Source organism: Accipiter gentilis, chromosome 26 (genome assembly GCF_929443795.1).
Source record: "Accipiter gentilis chromosome 26, bAccGen1.1, whole genome shotgun sequence".
Classification (NCBI taxonomy): domain Eukaryota; kingdom Metazoa; phylum Chordata; class Aves; order Accipitriformes; family Accipitridae; genus Astur; species Astur gentilis.
Genome location: NC_064905.1, coordinates 20121370 through 20137602, shown reverse-complemented (window position 1 = coordinate 20137602; position 16233 = coordinate 20121370).

The following is a 16233-nucleotide window of genomic DNA, read 5'->3' as shown; positions in this document are numbered from 1 at the left end:
TGGGAAGGTTCTTGCCTACGCAGCTCAAAAGACACCAACCGGGGCAACCTGCAGACTCAAACAAAAGCGGAATCCTCGTTTCCCCTCCTAAGGCCGCTTTGCTCTCTCATGCGGGACACACCTTTTTGTGCAATGTGCCCCCGGGGGCTGCGATGATGGGTTAGCCAATTATACAGCGAGAAGAGGAATTTGATGAATGGATCATTTTTGGTGCACTCTGCACTTTTGACTCATAAATTCCATGGAAAACAAGGTAAATGGAGCATAACTTATTAATGAACAGAGCCCTAAATATCAAATGATCTGCTGTGAATCATCAGCTGGAATTGTAGAGCCTTCACATCACGCTAGTTATAGCACGCTGCAGCGGTTCAGCAATGAACAAACTCCGCAGCCCGGTGGTAAGACGTACAAGATAATCTAGGAAATAACATCCTGCTTTATCTAAAGCACGGTACGGCGCGGAGCTTGCCAGACCTTCAAACCGTGACCTCTGGAGAAGGTGATCTTGCAAGCTTCACCTTGCATTGCAAGCCTGAAAGCACCATTAAGCCCGTGATGAATCGCGAGCCTTGCGAGAGGCACGTGCACCCTAAATCTCACCAGGAAGCTGGAGAAAATTCAGTCGGCTCCAAAGAGGGAGTCCAATGAAGTCTCCATGCAGTGAGGTAACTTGGGAGCAAGAGCTTTTTCATACTGCGTGACTTCTACCCCTTCACTGATGAGCAGAAGTGGGCAATTCTACCAGGTTTGCGAGCCTACTAAGATCCAGATTAAGCCTGAAGCACCACACTGATTATTCTGAGAGCCCCTCAAGGCAAGATAAAGAACATGAAGGACCTCCATTTTCCACCATTCTAAAAGCTGTTGTTTTTTAAGAGTTGAAAAAAGCATGAAAAAAATGAAAGAACAAGGAAAAACCATGCACCTAAGTACTTCTGCTCAAATTAGCCCCATCAGCACGAGGATCACACAGACATAGATGACCGTGAACACACACATACCCACACACTGTTTACTACTCACGATGAAATACTTGGTCTGGCATTTTTCTCACCACTGCTCTGGTTTGAAGCAACTACCTTGTTTCTATGTTTTTTTCTTTCACAATAGAATCTGTTAGCATCTCTGCAACTTCTGGAGTTCTCTTTTCTGCTGTTTTCCCATTTCTTTCCTGCTTAATCTTTTCTTAAGTGTTCTCAAGCATTTGGCTACAACTCTGCCTCCTGGTACTGAGCTCCAGTTACCCGTGTGCTGTGGAAATAGCTTTAAGAAAATTTTTCTTTCACCTGTATGGATAGAAGTAATAATAATAAAGAGTGCCCACTTCCACATACAGGAAGAAATGGCCTTTAGAAGGTATGACTGTGTCATCTTTCAACTGTCATCCTTCTGAATAGGCTTGAAGCGAGTTCCTCCTGTAAATACAGCTCTTCTTGCGGCAATACCCTATCTGTATTCTCCTTTCTTTCCTACCCTTGTGCACATCATCTTGTTCAAATAAACTGTCTGCCAAAATTTCAACCAGCAGATAGCAATTAGAACATAAAAGCAAAACAAACTACCACTTCTTGATGCTGTGCCATAGGCAGGAAAGTCAATAGAAAGTTACTTTAGCTGAAATTGATATTTAAAATCTATTTCTAGAAGACCACTTTTGCTGAAGGCTGTGAGACCACCCTCTTGTCAACCACCCATAAAGCTCCAGCTGCACCTGCCAGGTAGAGCAAGTTTCTAGAGACCATTAAGGAAAGCAAAAATAACTAGACACATTATTGCAATCTGACTGAAAAAGCAACAAACTGAAAAAAAAAAATATATCATTGAAGTCAGCAGAAAGAATAACTTTCTACCAGCAAGATGTGAACTCCTATCAAAGGGAGCTGGGAAGCATCTTCCCAAGTCAGCAAGGGAACACAGTTCCTCAGGCAAAACTCTAGTTCCCCTTTACTGATATAAAGCCATATTAGTAACTAATAATTAAAAATGCAAAAGAGAAACCAGCGCAAGGAATTCGGAGATCAGCAGCAATTAACTCCATCTAAAGGAGAGCCTTTACTGCCTGACTTAGCTATTTTTACACAACACTGACTTAATGTAGACCTTCCTGGAGATACTGTCACCACTAGAAGGTAAAAGGTCCTACCCGTTTTGTCATCTTCAAGTGGATTTTTCATAGGTGGCTTGAGATAATACATGGTGTTTACTTAGCTAGCATATGATAGATAAGCAAGATTTGCTGCTAATTCCCAATATTGATGTGCTGAAAGTGTTTTCTCCTGGAAACATAAGGGAGCAGGGTAAGGCTAAAGTTACCCATCTACTTGAATAATGTGTACGGTTTACTTTGGTATCCCCTTCCACAACTGTCCCTGCCTCCAGCAACATCACCCTGACAGAAAGGAAAATAGCGTTAACGCATTAAATTGAACAGCGAGATTACATGGGCTGCCTCTTTGAGACAAAGTGTATTAACTACTGATAAATTCCACTTCTCTTCAAAATTAGAATTAAAAAGTCACTGGCCAATACCTGCAGAAAACAAATTGCATCCCTAGAGCTATCCAGTAGCTGTGCTTTGTCCACAGATGTCATTGAGAGCCAAAGCCACGAGCAAGAAACTAGATGGCACGAGCAGCTGTTTGACTTACAGAGGGGAAGCAGAGACTCAGGGAGACAAAGTGCTCCCAACCCCAGCCAAGAACCTCTTTTCACATCACCTATTTCTCTCGAACACATCCCTCTTCTCACACCTAAAGGAGAAATATACTCCTCCAGTGTTTTAAAAAAAAAAAAAAAAAAAAAAAAAAAGAGACTGCATATCAAGAAGAAAACAAAACCCACACAAAACCAAAACCAAAACACAACTGATCTTATCACAGGCAATCAATCATCTTAAAGATCTCTTTGGAGGTGCTAAATTCTCAGAGGTAGCACCAGGGACAATTTACCATCTCTCCTCATGTATATTTTGGCAATTTCAGGAGCGGTCAGGTATGCCAAGATACATCTTTCTGGTCCGCTCCAAGGATTGCCTTCATTCTTCATTTGCTAGATCATGTCTAAAACAGAAAAATGCAGATTTCTATGGCAGCAGCAGGTGCTACCTGGATAGATCCGGGCTGATGAGAGCACTCCTAACGCAGGAATACGGCGTTCCTCCCCACTTCCCTCCAACATTGTCAAAGGCTTTGCACAGCACCACTCGACACCGCTGTGCTAGAACAAACACAACAAGTACATTTTGAAAAAGCAAAATTATTTTTCTTCCCCTTTTTGTATTTAGAATAATGGCTTTTCAACAAGCCAAATGGGAAACTGTGTTAATGTGTTTCCATGGGCAAAGCCTGAGAACATTGTAAATTGCCTTGCTTAATGGACTCGGGAATTCAGTTATCCATTTGGAAATTCCAGACCTTTAAGCGAGATCGAATCAAATGGTTTAGTCCTCAGGAAGCGCACACACGCAGTTTCGCAGCTCTGTGGGTATCATTATTCACGTCTGTTGAATTTGATGGAGCAAACGCCTTTCACAACAGAGGAGCACCCACATCCACCGTCCCTCCCGCAGAAAGGCACCGACAGCCCTCCTCACCCCACGGGACTCTGCAGACTCCCCATAATTTCAATCAGCACAGAAAAACTAGTAATCAAAAGGACCAGCGGGCATCCGCACCTGGCTCTAAATGTAGTGTAATGACCAACAGCTTGAGTGGGGTTTTTTTGTTTTGGGGTGGATTTTTTTGGGTTTGTGTTGGGTTTTTTTTGGGGGGGGCGGGGGGGGTAAAGATATTCAAAAGCAAATCAACTCATTAGACCGTTTTCCCTGCCACAGGCAGTGGCAGAGGAGGGACAGACTTGTCCACACCACCCCACCACCCCTCATGCCTGCAGAGCCACCCTCGAGCCACGGACCCCGATTGAGAGCAGAGACTGCGCTGGGTTTGGGGGACGCTACCTTTGCAAAGGAGCCGTCACTAGCATTCGACACCTTTCACCACGTTGTGAACTGTGTTTGCTCAGGAGGGGAAAGCCCAGGTGAGAGCCTGGTCCCCAGCCCAGGCTGGCACAGCCCCGGCCACGCTCGTCCCTTGCTCTGGGCAGCATCCACCGCTCCCGCGTGATGGAGCTTGCACGCATGAGCTGGGGGTGAAAAATTCCATCTGCTCTGGCGTTCCGAGCAAAGCAGATCCAGAGGTGGTGTTCATCTTTCTATTGCAATTAACTTACACCACTTCTTTTTTTTTTTTTTTTTTAAACACAAAAATTAAAATAAGAGCATAGGCATGGTCATTCTGGCTGGGACTGGCTGCTGGCTCAAGTTAGGATCTTCTCAGCTCTGGGCACATTAGAAGATGAGGGTACAAACTGGCATCCAGGGTGGGCTGCTTCCCAGTCCCCCCAGCTCACTTCTTTATACGCCAAAGCATAAGAGGAGATTTAATATCGGTACCTGGCACACGCCAGCCCCAACTCTCAGCCCATCCAATCCTGACTGCGACTGGGCAATAAATACATCCAAAAGGGACATAGGCTGCCTGTCCCAGCGGGAGAGTGGCCGCCTCCCTACCAAACACCACCCGAACCCTCTCCCACTGAGGCTTTGGGATGCCACAAACAGTGCAGGAAAAGCGAGGACATTTTGTTCTGCATGCATGAATCCTACAAGCAAAGGAGTATAAATAAAGAAGGAAAAAACCATAGGTGAACTAACGTCCTTTGCAATTTAGGTAAAGTATAAAATTTGCCAGAGAACACAGGTTCCAGGTCTGATTACTGCTAATTTACAGAAATGTGCAAACATGGGTACGCACACCCCCCGATGCCGATAATAAAACATACTTATCAACAGCTGGGACCTAAAGCAGAACTGAAACATACTGAAAACATTTAATTCTTTTCCCTTCTGTGTACCTTAACTGCTTAGAGGAAATTTTTTTCCCCGCTCCAAATTGAAATGAGAAAAAAAAAAAAAAGAATAAAAATCACTTCAAGGATTAGATCCTGAAAACCAGATTCCAGCTGGGAGCTCAGCCACCTGCAGAGCAGTATTTATAAATGAAAGCACTGACATGACTTTAAATACAGTGTCGTCAGAAACTTAATTATACAGCAGCAAGTCTCTAATTGGAAGTCACAGAGCAATATATTGGCTTTGTCATGTGATTTGACACTCTCCAAACTGCTTTCCCAGGGTTGTTTGTGTTATCGGTCTCGGGTTTGAACAGTGGTGTTTATTTGCTGGCTGTGGTGGGATTAGCCCTATTTATCTTCATGGGCTTTGTTTCCTTGAACACAGACTTGATTCACACGGATTTGTTTCGGTGTGCCAGGAAAAGCCTCGGCTTTGCTTCAGCCAGCCCAGAAGCATGTTTGTGCTGGCCCAAGCAGGGTATTTCTGGCACCCAAAAACCCCCACCATGTTCAGGCTGGTACATGCACGTCCCACCAGCGAGGCGAGCTCAGAAACACCAGCTTTGCCTCAAAACCCTTCAATGCTCCAACCCCTCCAAGCTTCATAGCACGGGGTTCCTCTGCAAGCACAGGCTGAATAAGCATTGCCAGAGATTGGCAAGAAGAAAAACAGGCTGAAGAGAAATGGGCTGCTTAATATCTGCATTACAGGGCCTGGGGAGCTCTTTTTTTTTTCCTCCACAATTCCATTTTTGTGTGTCCACACCCCATATTCCATGTTTTCATTTTACTTCATTAAAGGTGCTCTTCAGTAGCTTCCCCACTTTGCATATCTTGGGGCTGCTGGCTCCCAGCCTGAGCAATCCTATGGCACCTCTGCAAAACCAGGACAGAGAACAGGGGGAAACCGAGCTTTGCTTTTTTAGGATTTAACATCCAGCTCCCGATTGCCTAAATAACACTCATATGCTGAGTTTGTCGTCTTCAACGTGGTACCCTTCACGTTTTAGTTTGGAGGACGTGTCCTCCCCTTGTTTCTTACCAGTTGCATCACCCAGCAGCCCTTGTCCTCGCCTGTGTCCTTTAGCAGCTGGGACTTTTAAAAAGACATTTTCATAGCTACATATTGTGGCAGGCTGTGTCTAAAGAAAGCTGGCCTAAAATTAACTGTTTGGACACTTTTTAAAATATCAGAAATTAAACAGTGGGAATTCCAGCTGGGCACATGTGGTGCCATTGCATAACGGTGCTGTAAGGAAACTGGTCCTCTTGGGGTGAAAATAAACCCCGTTTCAATTCTAATCTGTGGGAAGCCACAGAGCGGGCAGGAGGTGAGATGGAGGAGAGGCATGGGCACGTACGTGAAAGGGAAATGTTTATAGGGAAGGAAGCCTCTGTTGAGGATATGTCTACCTATGATAAATCAATCTGAAAGTTTTAAAAGCAGTGTAGTTTCACACCAAAAATATTAAATTAGTTCCTGTAATTAAAATCAACTATTCTGTGAAGTGTTATTATTTCAAACTTTAAATAAATAAATAAATGTTTCTCATGAAAAGCTCTGAAGAAATTACTTAACTAAAGGTACATCCTCAGTGCCCTTTGTTTTCCACATGGTCATGTTTTCCTTTGACTGCATTACTGCAGATACAGTAATGCAACCTCCCTCTCCTCTTTGGGATGCCTTCTTGGCTGCTGAACTGCTCCATCTTAAAATACAGGCACCAGCTTGTGAGCAGTTATTTCACTTTCCAAATCTGATTCTTTCTTTAAACTGAATGTGTACGATTTAAACATCAGTTTTGTTCCCCTGACCTGCGTTTTCTTAATCCAGGTATCCTGTTGGTGTCACTGACGAGTACATACAAATATTCCAGGTTGGGGGTCTCACATTTGAAAATAATTTATAGCATCCCTCATCTCTGCCTCAGTCATACCATACATCTCCAGGGCTTCCCAATTAATTGAAGGAAAGTCAAAATAACACTAATCACCATTGTGTTACACTTGCATCTCATCCTCTGGTTGCTTAGCCTGAGGCACCTCCTGCCTGAGACGTCCTCCCCAAATTTCCCCGTCATTTGCCCATCCTTCCCCTCCCCTCTTGCCCTGCTCACCCCACTCCAGAGGTGCCACAGGCTCTCTCCAGTCAGGATCCAGCTGTGCCAGCTGAGCTCCTGCTATTCCTGTAATGCCTGGAGGCTGGTATCTGCAACACCAAATTTTGAAGCAGGAGATTACAGAACTGTAATTATTCGAGCTGGAAGCTTCCAGCCCAACTGATTTGTCCCCTCATTTAAAAATGTACTTGTTTCCAAACACAGTCGGGAGAGATACAAACACGCAACCCTTTGGCGTGGGTCCAGACGGCATCGACGGCGCCGTGCCGCACACAGCATCACAAGAGAGTTTTTCCATGACTAAAAAAAGATAACAGTGAAATTGATATTACATCTCAAACTGGGCTTTATGAAAAGCCGAGACAATAAATCCACTCAACTTCAGATAGCCTGAAGAAATGTGACCTTTTCCCTATAGTTTATAACCCAGAAGGCTGAAATGAGCACCCAATCCAATTACATTATATTTTTATTTACCTAATCCACCAGCAGATGGCCTTTAAATTTTCCTAATTTTGGAGATCTGCTCAGGCAGAACTGGCAGCAAGACTCACGTGTCCCCCCCATAGGGAAGGGTTTGAGAGCCCTGTGCCAGTCGTCACTTGGTTATTGCCTTCCCAGGCCTCCGCTCATCAGACCCTTCCCTTGTAATTAGATACATATATTTTCTTTGTCTTCCTATTGGATTATGAAGTATTTAAGGCAGGTATCATCTTATTGAGCTATGACTGTACAGTATCTAACACAAACAGAGACTAACCCTTGGCTGGAGCTCCTAATCACCACAGTAATGAAAATATTTCATTTCCAGTTGTAAATTGAAGAGTCAGTTCTCAATTAACTGGGATAACCAAAGGATAAATACCTAAAGTAGAGCAAAAATACGGTTGAAAAGGCATGTAATTTAAACCGAACACAATATGCTTTCATAGCTTACGTATAAAATTAAATTATTGAAAGAAACCACGCTCCCTTCATTGTGACAGCTCTATTGACCACATGCCCATGGAAAGGCTCAAGCTCATGGATCCAGCTGGAAACACTTGCTTTTGTTTCCTTTTCCCAGTTCTTTAGGAACATTTTTGGATGTTCCCCTGCCTTGCTCCAAGAGGAAACGCTCGTTACAGCCAAGGCAAAGGGGATGTCAGAAACACCCCTTCTGTCAGCTGCAGCATCTTCCAGCAGCTTAAACCACCCATAACGTTGTAGCCTGCACGGACGACCCACTTAATCGGGGCAGAAAATACTAAGTACCCATAAGGAAACATGGCATGAACATTTGTTCACAATTCACTGAAGTTATTTTAAGCTTCATTTTCTTAACTGGGTATAGAGCAGAAGTGCCTGCGGGGGCCCAGGATTCACATTTTCTCTGTTTAATGGTGGTTACAGCTGAACAAGTCACAAACTCCCCGTGGGCTTGAGTCGCACTGATCTGGTTGTACCTGAACACCATAGCTCAGCACTGAACTATTCCCAATCTCTATCAGTGCAGAAATCAGAATCCATCTCCGTTTCCTTCCAACTTAATCTCCTTAGTAAACACTCTCACAAAGTGCATTTGAAAGAGGGAAAACAACCCAATTCATGGACAGATGGTGGCATAGAAGTATCGCATCTTCCCCCTCCCCGACACACTGATTGCCTTCACCAGTCCTTGCTGCGCAGAAGACGGGAAAAAAAAAACTTGATAAAACAAGTGGCCAGCAGACAGCCCGAGGAACTGGGAATGAGCCATGCAACTGGAAAAGCAACACAGTCCAGGAAAATACGAGGAGAGGGAGCCAAGGCTCCGAAACGTGTTGGCTTGGGAGTTTAGTTTTTCTCTCCCTGTTTAGCTGGTATCAGATAGAAACAGGTGGAATTCAGGAAAGGTTTATCCAAAACTAACACCTGTGCACGTTCTCTTGCACAGCAGCAAACACCGGCCATTCCAGCCCTGCTCAGACGGGAGAGGAACGGGGATGGCTGCTGCGCCGGCGATGGAGCAAACACCTCGTCCCGGCCCCCGCTCGAGTCCGAGCCTTCCCCTCGCCCCGTTTTACCCATCGACTGTCTCACACCGCTCTTTTCCAGAGGCGACGCTTCCAAATTATCGCGCGATGGGCCACAAAATACCAGTGCCTGAGCACGCTAACCCCAGCGCGTGGAGGAAGGCAGGCTCCCTCGTCTTCGATGCGGAGCCCGTACGCTCGGATTAGAGGACGGCTCTTCTCCTTTCACAACAGCAGGGACAGTCAGACGCAGCCGCACGCCATGCAGACATCACTGCAATTTTTCTGAAACACCGTCATTTTGTGGGAGGATAAGGGACTGCTCTTTGCTCCCACCTTTTCAGCTCCATCAGGTGTTAGCGTCACCAGAAATCGAAAAGCTTCCTCAGCCACCGGTGTTGGCAATGCCGTGTTTCCTAATGCGGCTTAAAAAATCATCTCATCGGTGTGAGCCTGCGGCTGACTCTTCCAGCCGTCAACAGGAGAGCTAGTGGCAGCCTGCAACGATTGCAACTCAGTGAATAGCAAGAAGAAAATTTTTGATTATTTATCGAATGCAAATCAGAACTTAGCTTTGCAGATAAAGGCTACGGAATCTGGTTCTGTAACAAGTTTGGGAATACTCCTCAAAGATCCTCTTCCCATAGGAACAGCAGATGAAGTGAAAAAAATAATAGTTTAGTAAATCAGCTGGTTAAAAAAAAAAGAACAACAAACAACAATGCACACCACATACAAGGGCCTTGAACTGCTAGTTGACAAGAAGGAATGAGAAACCAAGCTTAAAAAAAAAATCTTATTTGGATGTTTATGTGCAAGCATGAAGACGAATTCCTGTATGTTCAGGCCCAGCTAACATCAGGAGAATAATTTCCAAGTTATTTCATCCTTACCATTCACCTCAATTAATTTATATTGCCAGAGCAGCTACAGAAAGACTCACAAAACAAATAAGTTGGCATCTATAGAGATATAATATCCACCTTGACACGGCCAAGGAGTGCAGCTGAACTATGGCGGGGAGATGCGCTACACCACTAACAGCATGAAAATACCCAGCAACTCTTGCACAGCATCCTACTGCCATAGCCAAGGGGTCACCTGCTGGGCATCACCTTCCCGAGGTGGTGGGGTAAAGAAGTGCCTTCAGAGCATTAAGTCTTTAATTCTCCTTCCATCTTCAGGAACAAACCCTAGAAGTCTTTAAGCAACATTAGGAGCTCTTTTTTTTTTTTTTTGCAAGAAATTCTGCTCTGTACCTGAGCCACCAAGTACCAAAGGAGTTAGCTATCCTGATCTTTCAGTGCTTTGACAAGCTTCATCTCATCCCCGCATAAAAGCATTCCCTACATAATCAAGTGTCTCCTTCCAGACAGCTTTCCCCTACCCGAGGCAGCCCAAAGCAGGGGTTTCATCTTTCCTTACATCTCGACAGACTGGATTGGAACAGGTAATCCCCTGGACGTCAGACAACCCCCCGACAGATGTGCCGAGACCTTTCCCATCCCACAGGAGGTTCAGGTACCCACTAACCTCCCGGGACCGCTAAAAACACTTCTTACAAGCACAGCCTGGCTGTCACAGCCACTGATGGGGGGACACCTTCACCCTCCAACCTGGTTTCAGAGCCCAAGCATCTCCAGGGGTTGTTCAGCTGCACTGCAGAGGATAAGCAAGTCAAACCTCTCCTCTGCCCAACAGAGCCTGATTGAAATAAAGTACCCTTACAAATAAAATACAGACTTCAACAGAGACGTATTTGCACAGACCTGTGTTTTTCCGAACCACAAAATGCAATATAAATTACTCGGAGACACTTTCCCCTTTTCCTTGCCTTTTAGCAGAGCAAAATATGATTTACATTCTGTTTGCAGGCAAATCAAGTGAAATGCTTAATTATAAATAGCACTTGTAAATATAATCCTTTCAGCTGGAATATTTGTATAGAGAAATGAGCAAGACCTTAATAATGATTTCAGTTACAAAACTTAATTAGACCTGTTTCTCATTCCGGCTCAGGCACTATGCAATGCTCTGGTGTAAATTTGCACTTACTCGACGGGGCCATGAAACACCCAGGAACAAACCCTCAGTAGGTGCAAGGCATCCAAACTCCACTGGCTGCAGGGACGCTACGACAAGTCACACTAGCTAAGGATCCATCCCCAAAGAGGTACAAGTGGTCCCTAGCAAAAATGAAAATTAGGCCCATTATTTTTATTTATGGAGAGCTGAAATACACACTTTCTAAAGCCAAGTCTGCATTCAGCAGATGAAATATTTGTATAACTTGCCACCAAGGTTATGGAGAGGTAGAGGAGAATGTATATCAATGTTGACAGGATTTTTTTCCCCAGATATATTTACTAGGATGGATCGTCTTCTATGGGTAATAGACCAAGCATAAAAATAATATCTTGTACCCTAATTGCTCAGACATCATGAGGTGCTACCAAGTTGGAAAGCACTAACTCTGACCAATCAAGCTGCAGTCTTGAGGCCACCAAAAACTGCTAGATGATACAAAGCTGGAACTAGAGATTATAGATGACATTTAAGAGGCAAGAAGACTCCATGATAAAAAGCTGAAAACATTTCAATCAGGAGAGGCTTTTTTACTACACCTACTATGTCAGGGCTTGGCTATCCAAGGGAATCTGAAGTGCAAGTAACAAAAAAAAAGAAAAGAAAAAACATTGTTTTGCACAGCTAGCTCTTTTTTAAAATTAACTTTTGAGGTTTGATCTGTTTCTGAGAGTTCATTCCTCCTCTTTGCTCTTTGGATGAAGCCCTCTGTTTGCCATCACAACTTGATGTATGATAATGAATGCAATATCATACACAGAATTATTCTGACATCGGGTTGAGAATAAATAGAAACGGTGTTTGCATGAATTCTCTTAAAAAAATAAAAGGTTCTTATTTTTATGACACTGTCCCTTGTCATCAAGAACAAAGAAGAAATATGCTAAAAAAAAAAAATCTGAGTAAAAACCAAGCTGAATCGTTACAGACCATTACAGGCCTCAGACATGAGCTGCTGGAGAGCGCGACTCCCTTGACTCATACGTACAAACAAACTTCACCTGGGCAAGTAACTACTGTGAGGTCCCACCTGGGTCTTCAAAGTGTGTCATGAAAATTCACAAAAGGTGGGTGAACAGAAACGGCAAAAAGATTCATTGATTTATTTATTTAATTTTGAAAGCCTGGGAATTCAATCAGGTTCAATGTTAATTTCAATTTATTTCCAGGGAGGCTCAAGCACTCCTGAATATCCAGCTAGCCAAGTATCTTCACCTGGGAGTATGCAGATACTTCAGAAGTCCAGACCTTCGTCCTTTTCCCTAATAAAACCAGTAGTGTTGGAAGGCAGACCAAGAGGAGAAGCATCTCCGGCTACAGCTGGGTAATCCAAATGGCCTGGGATTACAAAGACATTTGTATCCTCCCGAGCAACAAGTGCTGTCATAAACTTATCAAGTCAGGGAGCAGCAACTCCCTGAAGGCTCCTCTCCATCTCCTCTGAAATGCCAGAGCTGTACATGGCTTAACCACGAGCAGGAGAGAGAACTCCAGCCCTGACAATATTTATAGTCAAAAGGACTAACCCCACCGTGAGCAATGCCTGGGGAACACCTTCCTTGATTTTAAGGGGAGGTGTTTTAGACTCATACCTAAAGACTTGAGGCATACAGATGTCTGCACCATGCTAGAGCTATACCATACTAAATAGCGCATTAAAGAGCATCAAAGATGCGCTGAGTCAGAGATACCTCATGGTTTTACAAGAGCCAAGACAACTTAAACCAGTGAAGCCAACATATAGCCGATGTTTACAGCCATGCATATTAACTCAGGGTCAGCCCCAGGTTCAGATTCACCAACGTAGCTATCTAGTCAACGAGGAGTTTGCCCTGAAAAGCAGCCAGCAGCACCTATGTACAGATTTTGGCCCCAGCCCTTGGTTAAACAAAGGAGCGATGTACTGTCTTAAAGCCAACTGCCAAAGCGAGTCTCATGAAAGAGAAGAGATGTCAGGGCTTGGGAGCTTTGCCGAAGCAGGGGTTAACACCTGTCAGCTTGGACAAGCTTTAAACACCTAGTAAAAGCACCCAGAAGCTTCAGATACACATTTCTACTTCAGAAAGCAGAAAGCACAGGAGAGAAATACTATTTAAAAAAAAAAATGTTTCTGTCCATTAGACCAACATATTTGTTAAAAAGCCAGATGAGAACAATAAAGGTAAACAGAGAGATGTTTTGATGAGCCAATTTGTAAGTTAGGAAAAAAAAAATCTACCATGGAGCGATTACACAGTTGGTTAACTTTAGGGAGAAACTTCATCTTTTTATTAAGAAAAAGGAATGCAATTATAACTTTAGCATGAAACAATTTATCCTGTACTTGGTATTTCTCTCTCTTTGTCAGCTTAATGTCTCAAAATTATTTATCTTATTATGTATCTCTATGTTTGTTTTTGAAGGACATCTTTTTGTGCCTTCGAGCCACTTTATTCATTAGTTTTCTGGAGTTCATGTCCTATTTCATTATGTTTTAATCTTTACAGTTGTTAATTTGCATTTCATTTCCTGTTGTAGCAAAAAATTACTAACAAAAAAGTTATTGTAAATATTAATACAAGTCAACTGATAATCATCCAAGAAAGCATTTTGCAGCAATAACAGTTACCTATGTCAAAGACAGAAAATAGCAATTCAAGTAGTTACGGAGACAAAACACTTCAAGTTCAGGGCACAGCACCTTCTTAGAAGCGCAGACGGGGCCATCATAAAACAGCCCTTACAATTAACAATGACTTGAACTTGCCCCTTTGTAACTCTGCTTGTTGGCCTCAGGCAAAGTCCCCATTTTATCCCACAGAGAACCCCATAAGCCGTATTACCTGGTTTGGTTATTATCACGTGTCCCCAACACACAGCTATGGGATCAGTAAAGAGTCGCCGCGGAGCAGCGAGAGCTGGGTTTTGAGCAGAGCCCACAAAAGCCTGGTCCAGACATTCAGCACCCTGGTGCTTGCAAGAGGATTGCCTCTAATTCCGCACACTTGTTGTGCCTTTTTAAAAGCTCCAGCAACTTGTACCAAATGGCCCATCTAGAGCCACTTCTCTGAGGGGCTCCTGTCCATCTATCACTGCAACCTGCTCTCCTAGATGCGCTGCATGCGGGCAAAGCACGACAGCTATATGGGCTTAACACTCATAAAAAGAGAAATGAGGCTCTTTCCTTTATTGTTTTTCTCTCCAGTTCCTCAGCTTTTCTGTGTTTCCACAGCTGTTTTGATAGGGACCAGCCCTCCACCACCCACGCAGGCCTGAGGGACTTTTTGCAGCTCCCTTCATTAGCAGCAGCTGACCAAAGGAGGACAAAATGCCCTAACTAAACTTCTGAGGAGCTTGCAGGATTGATCCTTGCCATAAAAAATTTAGAGCTTCAACCTGGAAAAATAGAGCCTTCCTTGATGAGAGATCTGAGATAATTGACTTAATGATTAAACTCAGAAAAGCCTTGAAGCTGACCTTTTAGATAAGCACAGTCCTCATGGAGTTCCCTCTTGCAGGAACAGGAATCCATTTCACAGGGGTTTTTACATTAAAGTCATTCTGTGAATTTTTCCCCGCAACATCTGGGAGGAAGGGAGAGGGTGGAAGTGGGCGAGGAAGAAGTCCTGCGGCCCTGCAAACCCATGGAGAAGAACAGACCTGCTGTGCTCTGCCAACAGTGCAATTTCCCAAAGAATGGGAAAAAACAGTGCTGACCCAACAGGGACAAGAGCAACCTCCCATCAGAAGAGCACACTGGAATTTTAAAGGAGGAAGGATTGCCAGCCACACAGGAAAAACTGGTGCTAATGAATTCAAACACCCAGGAATTAACTGGAATTTTGCAGCTGCAGATTTCCTGCTGAGCAAAGTCAGTCTCAGGTCTGCCACCTCCCTACAGTCAATATTCCCTTCCCACAGAAAAGGACTTGTATCCAGCACATCTCCTAGGTGTGCTGGCTTCCCCCAGCCCTTGTTGTTTAGTGCTACGTCTTGCACCAAGGGCTGTCGCTCAGCTTCATTTCTACCAGCCTTGTCCTGGGAGAGACCACGTGTGGGAACAGTCTCAGCAGCTGTACCAAATTTTCACATCACCTAAACAAAAAATCCTCTGCTTCTCTCCTTTTCAGAGGAACGGGCCAAATTCTGCTCTTGCTAGGTAAAGTCTATAGCAACCTCTTTACAGTCGCTTGAGTTTTGCTGGGTTTGAGAGTGTTATAGCTGGAAGCAGGGACGCTTTAGCTGGCAGATAAAGTTTGGCAGAGCCATCCCAGATTCTGCAGCAGCTGCTCTGATTCACAGGTAAGACAAACACACAAGAAAAGTTGAATCAAAAAGGTAAATGTATCGAACAAGATGAAGCAGGAATTAAAATAACAGAAGCACCCATCCAAGAGTTAGGCAGCAGACAACAGTCCCATCCTTGCTTTATGATGTCTAGTCCAAGATGAGTTAATTCCTCTTCTCCCTCTTCCCAAACTCATTCAAGAAAGTCTGGCACAAGGGATGATTTTGTAGCATCGTGCACAGACACAGCACTGAGCGGGAAGCCAAGACCCCAGCTCTGACCAGCTTAAATGTTAAGTAAATGCACAATACCCATCTTAATCACCCTCATTTTCTCTTTTTTTCCTGCCTTCCTCTCTTTTCAACTCCCCATCAAATCTATTTCCGCAGATCCTGAAAGCCTTGGAAACAGCCTAGGTTTTTAAGCTGTTGAGACCACTCCCAATCCTTCTTACCCCCATCCTCCCTTTCTTTCCTGCTGGACCCAAATCCCTCCCTTCCTGGCTGTTGCCACTTGTCTTGCTGTTAACTGCAGGCTCTCCAAAGCGACTTTCCCAGGCTTGTACTGGGCTTAGTGGAGTCCTGGATCACGACCAGGGCTCTGAAGCACTACAAGAATCTCAACTGGAATAGATTTCTACAATCGTAACTTTGGTGACAAAAAGCACCTATTTTATAACCACCGTGAAATTCTCTTTTTTCACTCTGCACTGCCATGACACCCTCAGTGCAGAATTATATCTAATCAGTAGTCTTCTCTACTCAGGGTTAAACGCTAAGTGGTGCAGAAAAACAAATTCCCTTTGACCCATCTTCCCTTCAAGCTGGTGGAACGGTGTCCATGATCTCCAGCA